General features: G+C 43.2%; 1 long non-coding RNA gene across 1 annotated transcript in view; it reads left to right on the top strand.

Annotated features, from left to right (window-relative positions):
• Positions 1-18,505, top strand: part of LOC309619413 — an 80,129-nt gene that overhangs the window by 48,873 nt on the left and 12,751 nt on the right. The window lies entirely within an intron of this gene.

The following is an 18,505-nucleotide window of genomic DNA, read 5'->3' as shown; positions in this document are numbered from 1 at the left end:
GTAAGTCACTCTCAGCCTGAGTAGCCAATTCATTGTGTTAATGTGGGCATTCTACCTTAAACACATATTCCACTGGCTTTAGGTACATATTCAAGTACCACTTGTCAAGTAAACAGGTGCTACACCACTAGTACCCAAGTTGCCAACCAAAATGACACTCTAAGCCCTGTCATTTTCATATAGGCATAGTGTATAATAATTGCATAAGTTAATATCAAGGGGCAGGAAGTTCATAGTGGCCCATTAAAGACATGAAGTGGAAATCTAAGGACAGAGAATTAAAAAGGAAATGGTGGTGTCTTTCCATAGGTGAATGGATCAACAAAGTTTGGTATATCAATATAATGGAATTATATTGATACTATATTTATTGATGGATTCCGGTCAGCAATAAAAAGTAATGAGCTATCATGCTATGAAAAGACATGGAAGAACATTATAGTGCATATTGCAAAGTGAAGGAAGCCAGTCTGAAAAGGCTACATACCATATGTTTCTAGTTCTGTTACATTCTGGGGAAGGCAAAATTGCAGAGACAGTAAAAAGATTAGTGGTTACCAGGGATTTGGAGGGAAGGGGGGATGAATAGGTGGAACATAGGGGATTTTTAGGGAAGTTAAACTATTTAGTATGATACTGTAATGATAGAGGCATGACAAACAATGGTCAAAGCCTATAGAACAATAAAGCACAAAGAGTGCACCCTAATATAAACTATGGACTTTAGTTAATAATAGTGTATCAATATTGGTTCATCAGTTATAATAAGTGTACCCCATCAATGCAAGATGTTAATGATAGGGGAAATGTGTCTGGGGGTAAGAAATGTATGGGCACTCTCTACTTTCTGCATAATTTTCCTATAAGCCTAAAACTGCCCTAAAAATAAAGTCTATGATAAAAAAGAAAAGAAAGAATTGGAGGTGGAGGGTAGGGAAGAGTGATGTTCCATTGTTTGAACATGAAGGAAAAGAAAAGAACAGGGCAATCCTGTCTAGCCCTCAACAACATTTCCCTTGGACATCTAGGTGTAGCAGTTAGGTTGTATTCCTAGTTCCCACATCTTGGGAATCACACTCTTCCCCACCACATGGCTCTTTTGAGGGAGCCGGCCTCTGTACAGCTCATTCTTTATGTGATTCCATCCTCCTGGGTCTAGTTGGATTGCTCCAGGAGAACACATATCACTCAAGTTGGGCCAATTGGACTCGAAATAAATATTTGATCTCTCTGAATATAAATAGATCTGTAATTTTATTAACAAAAATGGCCCAGCCAAGAATTGTTATCAGAGAATAGATTTTGCTATCCTTTAAAGGCCATAATTTGTTTCCTTGGGGATTTTGCCCAATCTGATATAATAATAAAGGAAAGATTTTAATTCATATCTCTGTAACATAAACTCAATGAGGATGCGAATTCTATCTGTACAGTTAGCCCTCAAAAAACGTGTCGTTGTCCATGACAGAGGAAGAGGTTATTCGGTAAATCTTATACCAGTCTAATCACCTGTAAAAGAACATTTCCCCCCTTTGTCTTTTCATAGAGGTCATGAGTATGAAGTGGGGGTTGTCTATCCGTCCCGCTCCAAGTTGTTGCTCTGTGAGTGTGAGCTATAGTTCACTATGTGCGCCAGAAGTCCGAGGCTTGCCTGCATGCCTCAGATGGATGCTCGTGGCAACAGTTATGTTACCAGGAAGGATGGTACACAAACCTGCTCTTACTACAATGACGTTGTTATGCTCCTTAATATTTCACCCTTCTCTTCTGAGGGATGAGAGTGCTCCCGATACACATTCTCTGCTCTCGGGCATCCTGTGAGGTAGACAGGTAGGAGAAATGGGAAATCTTAGCACATCTGAACAAGAGCACAACCTTCTCCACAGCGCTGTCTGTCCAGGCCCTCCCCCATGCAATGCCACAGAGCTTCTGTGCGCGGGTGAGAGAGCGTCTTATGAGTTGAATGGTAATTAGGAAAACCATTGAGAAAATGCTAGAAATATCTTGCAAATGAAAGGAAGTTGAAATGTAAAAGGAAATCGAATCTTCACTTTTTAAACAGGGAGGCAGGGAGGCAGAGTCAAGATGGCGGTGTGGGAAGACATGGAGTTAGCACCTCCAAATGCTAGTTAGCACCACAACTAGGGTACCTGCCGGCCGCTGGTGGGGGACTCTGACGCCCAAGGAGGCGGGAGGAACCCCAGAGTGAACCGGTAGGACGTAGGGAGACTGAGGGGGGAGGAGAAGTGGAGGCTCTACAGGATCAGCGCCCCTGAGGCCGGGGACATTAGGAGAGGCAGGTGGGAGGGATTCTCTGGGAAGAGTGGGAGAGGAGCGGAGGGCAATTGCCTGGCCCACTGGGGCCAAGGAGCCTGCTGAACTTCCAAGCTGGTTGCCCCCCTCCAAACCCTCCTCCAGGCCACGTGGGTCCTTGGGGGCATAGGAGAGAGGCTGGGGAGATCAGGAGAGGCAGGTGGGAGGGGCCCTGCAGCAGGCATTTGCCCCACCCACTCAAGCCCAGGAAGTCTGCTGGGCTCCCAGATGAGGTCCCTTGCCCTCTGAGACCAGGGTGGGGGGCACGCCTGGGCCCCTTCTGTTCCTTGAGCCTAAGCCCCACCCCCCACAGCCCCCAGGGCCTTTTCCAGCCCTGTGGGTCCTGAACATTGGCCCCGCCCACCACCCAAACCTCGCCTTTGCTTAGGCCCCACCCTCCACAGCCAGGGCCTTTACCCCCCCCCCCAACTTTTTTTTTTCTTCTTTTCCCTCCTCCTCTCTTTTACTATTGTGGTATTGATTTAACTTCTGGTTGTTGATTAATCTATATTTTTATTTTTACATTCTTTCTAACATCTCTGTTAATTTCCTAGTCTGAATTTATTTTTTACTTTGTTATTTTTTATTATTATTATTTTTCTGCCACCACGTGGCTTGTGGGACCTTGGTTTGCGAGCCCAGGGTCAGGCCAAAGCTCCTGCAGTGGGAGCTCTGAGTCTGAACCACTGGACTAACAGAGAACCTCAGACCCCAGGGAATATTCATCAGAGTGAGGTCTCATGGAGGTCCTCATCTCAGTACCAAGACCCAGCTCTACCCAATAGCCTGCAAACTCCAGTGTTGGAAGCCTCAGGCCAAACAACCAGCAAAACAGAAACACAATCCCACTCATTAAAAAAAAAAAAAAATGATATGGCAAAAAAATATGTCACAGATGATGGAGCAAGGTAAAAACCTACAAGACCAAATAAATGAAGAGGAAATAAGCAATCTACCTGAAAAAGAATTCAGAGTAATGAAAGTAAAGATGATCCAGAATCTTGGAAATAGAATGGAAGCACGGATTGAGAAAATACAAGAAATGTTTACCAAAGATCTAGAAGAACTAAAGACCAAACAGAGATGAACAACACAGTAACTGAAATGAAAACTACACTAGAAGGAATCAATAACAGAATAACTGAGGCAGGAGAATGAATAAGTGAGCTGGAAGACAAAATGGTTGAAATAACTGACAAGGAGCAGAATAAAGAAAAAAGAATGAAAAGAATTGAAGACAATCTCAGAGACCTCTGGGACAACACTAAATGCACCAACATTCGAATTATAGGGGTCGCAGAAGAAGAAGAGAAAAAGAAAGGGTCTGAGAAAATATTTGAAGAGAGTGTAGTGGAAAACTTCCCTAACATGGGAAAGGAAATAGTCACCCAAGTCTGGGAAGCACAGAGAGTCCCATACAGGATAAACCCTAGGAAAAACACACTAAGACACATTAATCAAACTAACAAAAATTAAATTCAAAGAAAAGATATTAAAATCAGCAAGGGAAAAACAAAAAATAACATACAAAGGAATCCCCATAAGGTTATCAGCTGATTTTTCAGTGGAAACTCTGCAGGCCAGAAGGGAGTGGCAGGATATACTTAAAGTGATGAAAGAGAAAAACCTACAACCAAGATTATTCTACCCAGCAAGGATCTCATTCAGATTCAATGAAGTCAAAAGCTTTTCAGACAAGCAAAAGCTGAGAGAATTCAGCAACACCAAACCAGCTTTACAACAAATGCTAAAGAAACTTCTCTAAGTGGGAAACACGAGAAGATGTGGCACATATATACAATGGAATATTACTCAACCATAAAAAGGAATGAAATTGAGTTATTTGTAGTGAGGTGGATGGACCTAGAGTCTGCCATACAGAATGAAGTAAGTCAGAAAGAGAGAAACAAATACCGTATGTTAATGCATATATATATGGAATCAAAAAAAATGGTACTGATGAACCTAGTTGCAGGGCAGGAATAAAGAGGTAGACATAGAGAATGGACTTGATGACATGGGGTGGGTGGGCGAATCTGGGGCAAAGTGAGAGTAGCATCGACATATATACACTACCGAATGTAAAATAGTTGGCTGGTGGGAAGCAGCAGCATAGCACAGGGAGATCAGCTTGGTGCTTTGCGATGAGCTAGAGGGGTGGGATAGGGAGGATGGGAGGGAGACTCACCAACAACGAAAAATCAGAAAGAGAAATTAAGGAAACACTCCCATTTACCGCTACAACAAAAGGAATACAATACCTAGGAATAAAACTGCCTAAGGAAGCGAAAGACTTGTACTCAGAAAACTATAAAACACTGATGAAAGAAATCAAAGATGACATAAACAGACAGAGAAATATACCATGTTCTTGGATTGGAAGAATCAATATTGTGAAAATGACTATACTACCTAAAGCAATCTACAGATTCAGTGCAATCTCTATCAAACTACCAGTGGCATTCTTCACAGAATTAGAACAAAAAATCTTACATTTCATATGGAAACACAAAAGGCCCCAAATAGCCAAAGCAATCATGAGAAAGAAAAAAGGAGTTGGAGGAATCAGGCTCCCTGACTTCAAACTATACCACAAAGCTACAGTAATCATGACAGTATGGTACTGGCACAAAAACAGAAATATAGATCAATGGTACAGGATAGAATGCTCAGAGATAAATCCATGCACATATGGGCACCTAATTTATGACAAAGGAGGCAAGAACATACAATGGAGAAAAGACAACCTCTTCAATAAGTGGAGCTGGGAAAACTGGACAGCTACATGTAAAAGAATGAAATTAGAACACTCCCTAACACCATACACACAAAAAAGCTCCAAATGGATTAAAGACTTAAATGTAAGACCAGACACTATAAAACTTTTAGAGGAAAACATAGGAAAAACACTCTTTCTTATAAACCACAGCAAGATCTTTTTTTACCCACCTCCTAGAGTAACAGAAATAAAAACAAAAATAAACAAATGGGACTTAATTAAACTTCAAAGCTTTTGCACAGCAAAGGAAACCATAAACAAGACAAAAAGACTACCCTCAGAATGGGAGAAAATATTTGCAAATGAAACAACAGGCAAAGGATTAATCTCCAAAATATACAACAGCTCATGGAGCTCAATATCAAAAAAAATCAAACAATCCAGTTAAAAAATGGGTGGAAGACCTAAATAGACATTTCACCAAGGAAGACATACAGATGGCCAAGAGGCACATGAGAAGATGCTCAACATCACTAATTATTAGAGAAATGCAAATCAAAACTACAATGAGGTATCACCTCACACCAGTCAGAATGGCCATTATCAGAAAAGCTAGGAACAATAAATGCTGGAAAGGGTGTGGTGAAAAGGGAACCCTCCTGCACTGTTGGTGGGAATGTAAATTGATACAACCACTATGGAAAACAGTATGGAGGTTCCTTAAAAAACTAAAAATAGAACTACCATATGATCCAGCAATCCCACTACTGGGCATATACCCTGAGAAAACCATAATTCAAAAAGAGACATGTACCACAATGTTCATTGCAGCACTATTTACAATAGCCAGGACATGGAACCAACCTAAATGTCCATTGACAGAGGAATGGATAAAGAAGATGTGGCACATATATACAATGGAATATTACTCAGCCATAAAAGGGAACGAAATTGAGTTATTTGTAGTGAGGTGGATGGACCTAGAGTCTGTCATACAAAATGAAGTAAGTCAGAAAGAGAAAAACAAATAACATATGCTAACGCATATATATGGAATCTAAAAATAAAAAATGGTACTGATGAACCTAGTTGTAGGGCAGGAATAAGGAGGTAGACATAGAGAATGGACTTGATGACATGGGGTGGGAGGGCGAATCTGGGGCAAAGTGAGAGTAGCATCGACATATATACACTACCAAATGTAAAATAGTTGGCTGGTGGGAAGCAGCAGCATAGCACAGGGAGATCAGCTTGGTGCTTTGCGATGAGCTAGAGGGGTGGGATAGGGAGGATGGGAGGGAGACTCAAGAGGGAGGGGATATGGGTCCTTGTGTATGCGTATGGCTGAGTCGCTTTGTTGTGCAACAGAAACTAACACAGTATTGTAAAGCAATTATACTCCAATAAAGATCTATTAAAAAAAAGTAGTAAAAAAAAAAAAAAAACCAAATCAAACAAAACAATAAACAGGGAGGCAATCTTGCCTACCAACACTCTGATCCTCTTTTGTTTTCCTTCTTCCTGGTCCATGCTCCCCCTTTATCTTTTCTTGTGCCCCTATTCAGATTTTCTGAGCTGAGTGGATACTGCTTCAAACAGCTGTGTGGTTTCCATAGGTGTCGTTAAAACGATGATGGCTGCTTGGCATCTGATGACTTAGGACAAGTTCTGTGCACTGAATTGGAGCAACCGATCCACCTCCTGTGGCTGCCCAGAGCTTGTAGAAGTCTGAGGTGCTTGGCGGTCATTATTTTATTCCACAGACTTGCAGAGGCTGTCAGTCAAGTGATGTAGCATCAAATTATTAATACTTGTCTGAGGGCCCTAATGAATTAGGCAGTGTGGCCTGAGGAGACCCTGTTTTCCTGTCCTGTGGGACCCTGGAGAGACGGTGTTGACCAATTTACCTAGTATAACTCCTACCCTCTAACCCCAGGTCACTCCTTTTGGAGCTGTGTGGTCAGTCTCACCCAAGCCCCCATGCAGTGGTTTAACTTTGTGCTTCCCAGACATTAACATGCATACACATCGCCCAGGATCTTATTAAAATGCAGATTCAGATTCAGTAGGTCTGGGGTGGGTTGAGGAATCTGCACATCTAAGAGATTCTGCTGTTCCGTGGACCACGCCTCGAATAGCAAGAGCTTTGCTCACCAGAGCTCATCACGCCATCTTATAACAGCCTGCTTCCACCAATAGATAAGAGAACAGAAACACACGTGCCTTTGGATTTTCCAACCTCATCACCTCCATAAAGGGGAAAGGAAATGGAACTGCCACTGCTGTGTCCTCTATCATGCCCCAGGCATGAAACCGAGCTGCCAGCATCTAATTATATTATCTCAGTTGATGAGATCTGAGCAAATTGAATAAGAAAGTGATTAAGGAAACCTTGGTGTGTGAGTCCCACATCTCTCTGACATTATGAATAGGCTGTGTTGCCAAGGTGACTCGACAGGCTGGAGATGCCAAATCTGGGAGGAGGGACCTCAAGAAAGACTGAGTACTTAACACACACTGCAGGAAACACCAACTCTGAGAAAGACCTGCCCAAAATAGAGGTGTGCTGATGCAAATCGGTAACCATGCTGTTCTTGGTATAAGAATAGATTGGAAACCTCTCTGGTGACTCATCAACCTCCACTGTTGCCAGGAGTTATCGCTAGCTCTAGTTGGGCAGCCAGTCACTGCCTGGCAGAGGGAAACATCCCTGCAACCTTTTTCTCCAGGATGTTCTGGATCTGAGAGAGGAGCAGCTTGCACCCCCCAATCAGGTGACACAATGGACTGTGCCACCCCCTCTGGAATGGCCTTTCTGAGGTCACAAGAACTAGACCAAGTTGTCATGGGCCCGCATGCCTTCCAGCCTAAGTCCCATGCATTGAGGAGTATGAATGGTGGGTATGGGGTTCTGTAAAGCCAGGTAGAGACCCACTTCTCTGGGATGCTTGGCTGTTTGGCCAAGTGGGTGACGACCCCCAGTCAGCAGAATTGCAGACACCAAGCACCATAGGGCTGGCCCCATGCACCAGGGTCCCAGGTTGGGTTTCTCTGTTAGGAGCAGAGGCCTTGAAAGATTTTTTAGCTGAAAATGCCACTCGCAGGAAAATATCCCTCTCTACATTCACACATCTTTGCCCTTCTCTGACCATTCTGCCTCACAGACCTACTTCTTCCAAGATAGGCCTCCTGTTGCCTGAAGAAATTAGATAATTAAGGCTGGTTTTTAATGATTTCGGGTCTTCTGAAATGTTTACTTCTCTGCAAAGTATTCCTAACCCCCAAGCTCCTAGCCTAGAACTTCCCAGAGCAGAGATGTTTCTTTGCATTGTTGAAGGGTTAACACATGAGGATTATCAGTGTTGGCTGGTAACATATTCTGAGGATCTGCTATGGGTAAGACATCCTGTTAGCTGTGAGAAATAGCAAAAGTGACACCTCACATGTTTACTATATGACGTGGAATAGGAGTTGTGCATTCTAAAAAATAATTAAAATAAATCTCTGGCACATTAGAGTTTATAGAGCACTGTCATGTAAATTTTATTTGTTACAACCAACCTGTAGTAAAAAATTATCTTCTGCGTTTTGTAGATGAGAAAAATGAACCTCAGAAGGGCTGAAATCATGTTTCAAAATTAAGTAGGCGTCTGGAAGTAGATTTGGGATTAAACTCAAACGTCAGGGTCTTGTCCATCACCATAGTGCCCAGCGCCACTTCAGCCACTGCGGAGTTAGGGAGGAAAGGGAGATGCCTCTTCTCAGAGCCTTTACCCCTGTCCTAGTAGAGTCCTCAGTGTGTGCATCTGGTTGATGGGGAGCCTTCCCCACGTTTTTCCCTCTTCCTTCCACAATCCTTCCTTTTGTCACAATCTATACTCTCCTAAATTACTTTATCAAGGGCTGCCTTGTCTTGCCAATGGATCACCCGTCCACAGAATTCCAGATATGAATTGTGTCTTATTCTTCCTTATTGCTCCAGCTCCTAGTAGAGCTTCCTGTAGAGTGTTTGATTATGATTATTAGAATAACCCAGCAGTATTAGGAAAAAGCCTGGAAAACTCCTCTCTGTCATAAAGTGTCCTGCAGGATTCTCTTTAGTGGGCAGAAGAAAAGTTGCAGAGCACAGACTCTACTCTGCTCTTGGGAATTCAGTGGCAGTGGTTTACTGAGCTGGGAGGTGGAGGGGTTCTCAGAAAAATGTTCAGCTCCATCCCCTCCCTGGAGTCTCATTCCCTCAGTCCTCTTGCCCAGCCTCAGCTTGGCTAATTCTGTCTGCCTCTAGAGCAAGAGAGAACCAAGGGTGAAAATTCCCACTCCATCCCCATCCAAGAGGTATTGGTTCTATAGATCTGGGTAGAGCCCAGCTATTTGCATTTTGAAAGGCACTCAAGATGACTGTGACTCAAGTGGTCCCTACTCCACAGTTTGAGAAAACGTTGTATAAACAGAGATTTGGTACCATTCCTGAGGGAATCTGGTCACAGCTCAGCCAGCAATCCAGAAAGGCATTTCTGGGTCATACCAGGACTGCTCCGTGGGAAGACGATGCCTCTGGCCCATCCCAGAGTCACAGTGCTTGGCCGGGAACACACCAGGCCTTCTCCAGTTTACGTGAGAATGTACTCACTTCCTTCCCCACCCAACCAATGTATTGTTTTCTATGTGTCAGTCACGGTGTTGGGTCTTTCACATGGATAAGTTAATCCTCACAAGGACTCTATGGGTTATTCACCCATTAAAGATGATAAAAACAGGTCCAAAGAGGTTAAGACATTTGTCTATATACAACGTGAAAGTGGCTGGGTTGAGGTATTCATCTAAGCAGCCTAGTTCCACACACCATCCATCCTCCTAAATTGAACAGGTCTGGGATTGGGAAGCAAGGCAGCTCAATGGGACTTCTTTCTTCTGGAAGACATTCCATCCCGCACTGTCACTGCATTTCCATCCTGTGATCTAGCTGGAGTCTTTCCCTTCTTTGCACATTTATTCAAAGAACTAAAATAAAAGCTAAGTAGGAAGTCCAGCAGGATGCAGGGGAGCTGGAGCAGTTGCATGCAGAGCTGGATGAGCCTGCCTGCCTGCCTGCCATGAAGTTTGCCCTTTGCCTTGCACACCAAGCTGACCTCAGGGAACACAGGCAGCCCCTTGCCACGGCCAACCAGGGCAAGGGTCAGCGGCGACACAAGCTCAGACCACCTCATGTTGGTTTATTGGTTTTGTTGGCTATGTTGGTTTTGGCAGGATCTGACCTGTTTTATCCTGTATGTAACATTTGTCCACATCTCCAAGTCTAAAAAGGGAGGAAGCAGAAATGAAGGATCGGCAGAAAAGACAACAGAAATTAGGATTCGGTGCAGACTCTTTAGGACAGACCCAGAGGCTATATATTGATTCTATATAAATTAGTAAATTTATAGATAAGCAAATTATATTATAAAGTAATAACATCATGGGACTTCTTTTCCTACAAAATTCAAGGCACAGAACATTGAGTTTGGATGAGACATACCTGGATTCCCATCCCGCTTCTGCCACTTGTTTGAGCAAGTTACTTAGCCTCTAAGTCTTAGTTTCTCAGATTTTAATTGTGGACAATAATATCTGCTTGAAGGAGTGAGCTGTGAGGATGGGAAATAATGTATGCAGGGGAGGCTCTCAATAAATGGTAGCTAATATTGTGGTAACTACTCTAGAACTCATTTCCCAAATTAATGGAGTGTCTGAAGATGAACCAAATCTTATGAAAGGTGTAGTCTGGTCATCCTGATTTCGAAAATAACAATACAGAGTTTTAATGGGTATATTCTTGCTTCTGTGAGCTCAAAACGCCCTACAAGTAAATAGGAATTTTGCGTCAGTTATTTCATTTGATCCTCATAGTAGTCCTGTGATGGAAGATAGGTGTTATTTTCTTCATTTTACAAATGACTATGATAAGGATTAGTGAGATTAAATGGTTTACCCTCAGCCTCACATACCTGTCTTCTGAATTGAAATTCAGAACTTATGCCAGCCGACCACTCTAAAATTTATGTGTTCATCTTTGAAATGCTCAGTGAAAATATATGCTCTCTCCTCTTTCATAATCACTTATTAGGAAATTGTATCCCCGAGATGAAAAGAAAGTTTATTCAGATAATACAGAAAATCAGCAAGAGGAGTAGGATTTTTTTAAAAGGAGACTTTAGTGCACAGCAAGGATGGCCCAAGGAGCTCATGGGAAGGCTTGGGCTCTGCTACTTGGGCAAGTTACTTAACCTTATTAGTTTCCCAAGTTCAGAACTGAGAATAAGAGTCTCGACTTCATGGTGTTGCATGGTGATTAAAATAGATTATAGATGTGTGCCTGGCAAACAGATGCTCTGTAGGCGTGGGTTTCCTCTCCCTCATGTGTTACATTGACAAATGTCTACCTGATGAAATCTGCTAACTAAAGCCTGGAGTTGAGAAGCCTTCTCATGCCCACAAACCGGGTACAGTGGGTACTCGTTACGGGTGGCCAAGCATCTCAGCACTTCTCAGCCTCAGCTGTCCTGAAGCAGAACCGTTCCTGGAAGAGCTCTGAAAATACTTTGGCTTCTGAAAGTAGGTTGATTCCCTGCCTTTGCCGTGTAAGGATAATTGCCAGGAAGGGTGCTAATGAGATCCAAATGTTAGAGTGGTTTGTCTGCTCTGGATGACTCAGATGCTGATAACTAATAGATAGACTGAGCACTCAGGTTCAAGCTTAATGTGAACACGTGCTTGCATAAGAACAAGACTGGGGCCATTAGCTCACAGCATGCAGGCTCCCGAGCCTCTGTGAAATGATCACAGCACTCACTTGCTGTTCCCCTCAGGGCAGCAATGAGTCCTGAGTCTCATTACCCACTGTTGAAGCCTCATTCCTCTGGCCCTATTGGTAGTCTACCTGCACACGGGAGCAATTCTCAAAGGTGGGAGGGAAAAATCCATTTGACTCGAAGGAGGCAAGTCTTTCCTGCTAGTGTTTACTTCTTCTTGACAGACAAGCTGATTGAAGAGACAAAAAAGTTTTAGCTGTCTCTGTGTGTCTATGGGTGCGTGGCTATGTGTGCAAACTCACCGGCTAACCGTAAAAGAATATTGCTTTCATTATCATCTCCTTCTATATGACCATGATAGAGAGCACACCGCGAGGATCCACTTATGTGAGGATTATTAGCAAAGGCCAGGCTGTCCGTGACTCTCAACTTGGACTCATTTACTGCTAGGTCTGTGGGTTTGGCTGTAGCTTTTTGGCTTATAAAGTTTGAGTTCTTGCAATGCTCCACCTACCTGATCCTGAAGGAAAAATATCCAGTTGTTTGTGTTTGTGTTTGATTTTCATATGTTCCAATTCGATATTCATATCTTAGGTAAAAGTGGTAGTCATATGATGGCTAAAGTCTGAACTGCCTTAAACCCAGGAAGGACACAGTGGGTCAAGAAGAACCGTGTTCCCTGGTACCTTCTTTGGATTTGGTCTACTTCCCCATCACAGGAGCCATAGCATCTGCCCTCCTTATCAGCCTGTGGCCCCTTTCACCTCCTGAGACCAGCCTAGGAGGTGTCCACAGCTCTGTCTTGATCCTGAGGGTCTCGGTCATGTCTAAACCCCTCTCTCTTATGCACTTTTGGGGGGAGGCTGCTAAATGTCTGAGCCATAGTGTGACTGTTGCTTCTGTGACAAATTCAAACGAACTTAGTGGCTCAAAACAACACAAATGTATTATTTCCAATTCTGGAGATCAGAAGTCTCACAGAAGTCTCACTGGGCTAAAATCAAGGTTTGGCAAAGCTGCCTTCCTTCTGGAGGTGCTAGGGAAGAATCTGTTTCATGGCTTTTTCCAGCTTTTAGAGGCCACCCACATTCCTTGGCTCATGGTCCCCATCTTCCATCTTCAAAACCAGCAAGGTCTGGCTGAGTCTCTGGCCATGCTGCCATCTCTCTGGTTCTCTCTCTCCTGCCCCCCTTTTCCATTTATAAAGATGCTTCTGATTACTTTGGGCCCACCTGGATAGTCCAGGATAATCTTCCCATCTCATGATCAGCTGATTAGCAACCTTAATTCCCCTTTGCCACATAATGTCACATACTGCCAGGACCTGGGGATTAGATTGTGGACGCCTTTGGGGGCATTTTTCTGCTGACCACACTCCATTCCCCTCTTTCCACAAGGCAGAGGATGCACAGGACCATTGCTAAAAGCAGGCCTGGTCAGGTGCTGGCCTTCCAGCAGCCTCCTGAACTGCCTCCTTCTGGCCATTGGTTAACGTTCATGATCCGGCTCCCTTGGCAGTCTTCCCAGGCGTGTGGTCTGAATCAACTTCCAGGGATCCCAGTGTCCTCTCCCTTCCAGATGACACAAGCTCTGTGTTCTCAGTCATCACCCTGTGACCAGTTCACCAGACTTCATCTTGGATGGGAATTTCACTTTGGGGAAACGTGGCTTGAAATATGCTTCCCAAGGCTAGAAATATGCTTCCAAGCAACATCTGATTGCTAAGAGCTGCTCCAGGTGGAGTGTCAGCCCTTGACTAGGCCTGGAGCTACTGGATCTCTGCAGAGATTTGTGTTGAGCTTCCTCACCATTCCCTGGGATGGCATGTGGCTTAGGTCCAGCAATGGAAGCATTTAGTCCTCTGGCCGCAGTCCTGAACTAAAGATGGGCATATAACCCAAGCCATATGTAGTAGAGACAGTGATACTTGTTGAACATTCTAAATCCTCTCTCACATTCCTAGTCACCTTGCAAGTTAGGCAGGACCATGGGGCTAGTTCTGGCCAAAGAAAGGAAAAGGACATGATGTTGGTTACTTGTGGGCTGAAGCAGCGGAAAACTCATGTCTAGTTCTCTAGTTCCTTCCCTTCTTATTGCTGCAGCAAAGGAAATCTTAAATCCCAGGTTGTGCAGCTACAAAATGGTGGAGTATCCATCATCCTGGGTCCCTGATGACCAATGACTTACATGGGACATGTAATGTGAACAAGAAATAAACTTGGGTGTTGAGCCTCAGATTTGGGATTAATTATTACCACAGCATAACCAGCCTATGCTGACTAATACACAGCTGAATAAGAGGGCTTCCTGAGACTTCCCAGAGCTCTCAGGAAAGACTTTGCCTCTCACTTTCTCTGGCTCCACAAGCACATTTTGAGCTTGGAACTTCCTACAGCCATCTTACTACATGAGCGAGAGCCTATCTGAAAAGGAAGGCAATCAGAAGCAAGCAGAGTCAAGAGATGAAGAAAAAAACTCCTGTCAACCTCTTTTGAATCCTTGAATACGTTTGAACTCAAAAGTTGCTTGACCCTTTGAATCTCTCAGTGATGTGAGAAAGACATTCCCATTTTTGCCAAAGCTAATTTGAATTGTGTTTCTGTCCTTTGCAATGGCCAGAGTCCTTACAATCATGGCCCTTTCTTTTGACTGACTCATGTGGCAATCTAGAATTATCTTTTTTCTTCTCAGTGACCCTTCCCACAGGAAGCAAAACTCCAGTGTACCAGAGTGGGCCCTTCAACACAATTTGCTGCCCCAAGAGACTATAATTCTTCTATATTCTATCTGCGTGTCCCCTGTTAAAGTCTAATTACATTCTCCTTTTCCATTTCCTGAGAAGGAAGGGTGTGTTGACAGTCAGGAGCAGGGAGACAATATAATCATCAAATCACTAAAGGGAAAAACTCACCAGTGATCAAAAGATAAAGCAAAGGGAAAGTGAATATTGAGGATCTCAATATTACAGAGGAAACTTACAGAGGAAAACAATACAGAGAAAATGGTGTTGCCCTTATTCTACAATAATACTCTCTCTAGGCATTGATTGCCTTCATGTGTTTCCCGACTGTTGATGTGGGCCTTTGGGAAAATATCCAAAAGTTTTGAGGTTTTACCCCAGTAGAAATGATGAATGTGCACAGACTCATGCACAGCCTCTCCTTTGTTCCCTGGATGAGCCAGGAGGGAAGCGTGAAGGAGACCACAGCTTGGAATGAGGTTACACTCTGTGGCCATGGAGTTGTACCAAGATGACAGGTCCACTGAGGGGTCAAACCAACAAAGCTGACCTCCATCCCATCCTTTCACCCGTGGTGCCAAATCCTCACCAGCTGCCTAGGCTGGGCTGGGCTGAGCTGCACTTTGATGTGACCTGAGCTGACCCCCTACTCCCCACAATCCTAACACGTGATTCCTCAGAAAGCATCCTGAATTGACCAAATAGAACCTCTAAACTTAGAAATGGCCAGTGGCCTGGAGGCAGAAGACTCAGAATTTCTTCAACCTTAACCACAACTGTGAGTCAGTGGATAAAACTGAGTCTTCACCAAGGGTCCTTCTGGTACTTACTTGGGAATTCAGCAAAATGGATAGGATGGATGGCATTGCACTGAGCACAGGAAGTCAGCTTCCAGTTTTCAAAAACTCCATTGTTAACTGAGAGCGTTGATTTAGCAAGAGAACATATATGCACATTCTTGTGTGAAACATATTCCCGACCTGGAATTATCATTAGAAGATTGGAAATCTCATGTTCTTAGTCATGATGGCCTCTGGAGGAGAGTCTACAGGAAATTTCCCCCTCCAACTGACCAAAGCCAGAGTACATTAACACATATTTCAAAAGGACTTATTTCTCCATTGGAATTATTACTACTTGGGGGTCATGTCTAAATAGTACTTGATGTGAATGAAAAGAAGTTGGCTGCAACTGACAGTATTCCCTTAAATTATACTTCTCATCACTCTTGATAATTATAATGTTAAAGATATAGCATTTTTATTATTGCCAGAGTGTGATGGCTCCTACGAACTTTTACTTAGAGAATTATAGAGTTTCATATATGAAGGGATTATCTAGCCTACATGCTCTGCAACATTCCCCAGGCACAGTCCTTCACCCCCGAATGTCACTGCTTCTAGAGGCAGTCTTGTAAATAACGCTGGAGCCCCGTCACATCAGCTCGGCCCACCTCTGATTTAAGCCGCGGCCCAAACCAGACTCGCTTTGAGCTGATTGGTGCCCCCGCATATTTCCACATCTGCTCATGACCTTCTCTCAGCCCACTTACTGCTTAAGTGCAGCCCAGAAGTAGAGTGGTCGCCCTCGGGGTGACCTTCAATCAATGGGGGAGGAGGTGGCCCTGGGTCCATGCTGCAGCCTACCTTCCTTTAGGTGGATGATCCTGGGACCTTTTGCCAAGATTCTCAGAGGTCTTTGGATGATGCTCATTTATATTGGCTCCTCTTCCTTTCCAATCTCACTACCCCCACCTCCTTCTCTTTTTTGTGTGACCTGGAATCATCTCCCAAATAAATGGCCTGCATTCAAGCCCTTGCCTCAGGCTCTAATTTTGAGGGAACCCAAACTAAAATACAATTTATTCCATTGAAGTGGGTAAGAATATGAGCTTTAGAAATAACAACGCCTGACACTAGCTATGTGACACTGGGTGAGTTTCTTAAATTCTGTGCCTTAGTTTTTATCATCTGTAAAATGGGGATCATAATATTACCTATATTCTAGGATTATTAGGAGTATTAAATATTTTTAAAGGACTTAACAGAGTGTCCATTCCATGTTAAGTATTCATGGAATGAATGAATGTATAAGCATTCTTTCCATATATAGGTTCCTGCATATGTAAAAGAACAGTCTTTGTTTAAGAGCTTTTCTAGGGTGAGGTGAAATCTGTCACCCTCTAAATTTCATCCTGTAGACAAAAACGGCCAAAAGTTTCAGGTCACAGCAGCTCAGTGGGTTAGAAATGAGGAGAATGGGAAAGGAATTAAGTTTACTGGGGATTCCTAAATCACTTGGTAAATCATGTCTCTGGGTCTGGCTTTGTCCTAGGCACTAAGGCCATTAAAAACAAGAAAGTCTACAGTGATGAGGCAAATACTATAGATTATTTTAACAAGTCTATAAATGAATAGCAGTTAATTGTTACAAAAATACTAATGGAAATGCTACTTAGCAAATTATTTTTACCTTTTCTTTTTAGAAGCGGGGTCATAAATATCAACATACAGTATCTAGCCTCCGACAACCTGAGTTTATTACTGTAAATGTTCTTCTGCTGATAACACCCACCCCCCCCCTTTGATACAGAGCCCAACATTATGTTTAGATTTACTTTGCAAGTATAGAAAATAAGTTTCAAGGAAGCGATAAAAATCAGAGATTGAGAGGCCACAATGGGTGTTGCTGGGGTCAGAGTGGCAGATTGTGTGTGTGTGTGTGTGTGTGTGTGTGTGTGTGTGTGTGTGTGTGTGACAAGGAACACAGGGAAAAATACTAAACTGTAATTGCAGGCTCCCACCAGTCCTTTCCTCTACTCCTCCTTCACTCAGTTTCCAAGCTCTCTTTCCTCCAAGTATGGTCCAGGGGCCAGTAGCACCAAGGGAGCTCTGTAGACCAAAGGAATCTCAGGCCCCACCTAGTCTTACTGAATCAGAATTTGCCTTTCAGCAAGATCCCCAAGTGCCTCCTAGTACATTAAAGTTTGAGAAGCTCTGTCTAAGGAAGCCAGTTACCAGCTCCCAAGTTATTCTGATTGGGATGAATGCCCACATCTTCACACGTTCTGCCCCAGAAAGACTGAGGCAGAAATTGAGAATAGATCAGGTGGCTCTTTCATGTGGGAAGGAGGGAAAAGGACAGAATTGGCATATTAGAAGGCAGCAGGACAGAGAGGGAGAGGGGAGAGGAGGCTGGCAGGTGGGACTTCAGATGAAGGTGTATACGGAGCATCTCTGAAAAGTTGTACCTGTGATGTGTGTTTCATCCCTTCTTTTAAGCTTCCTCAAGAGATGTTCAGTAAAACCTCAATTTTTTTCCCTTAATTTTGAAAAAATAACAGAAAGCTTCAAGAGATAATATTGCCAAAATTTATGAACAATTTGTAAGTGTTAATAACTTTACCATGTTCATTGTAGATTTAAGAAAAGTGTCCCCAACAAAGTTGAAGTCCCCTTTGTCCTCCCTGGTCCCATTTCCCTCCCTTCTCCCTAGGATCAACCACTGTCATGATCTGGTGTCAATCCAGTCTATTTATGCACTTTTACTACATGCATATTTCTAAATAACCTAAACCATTGTTTTGTGGTTTTTAATTTATGTAATTTTACAAACTATAAATAATATTCTACTATATCAGCCGAGTAAGAACATTTTGGTCAAAAAATGATGAAAACTGATTTTCTGATGTGGCCCTAGAGCAAAGTAATCACCCATTCTAGTTGCCCAAGACTGAGTTTTCCCTGGTTAACTTAATTATTAATAGTACCCACTGTCACTCTCAAAGTGCCCCACTTTGGGTGATAAATTATGATATCCTGTCCTGAAGACAATTCCAAAAAGGAAGAAGCAAATGTGTAAGCAGTGGCAGGATTTGGAGATTGAGGACCCAACTTCCTAATGTGACTACTTTTAAGAACACGTTGATATAAATGACCAAGTTCT

Source organism: Balaenoptera borealis, assembly GCF_965194805.1.
Source record: "Balaenoptera borealis genome assembly, chromosome: 2".
Taxonomy (NCBI): Eukaryota; Metazoa; Chordata; class Mammalia; order Artiodactyla; family Balaenopteridae; genus Balaenoptera; species Balaenoptera borealis.
This window is presented reverse-complemented; position numbering and strand designations above follow the sequence as displayed.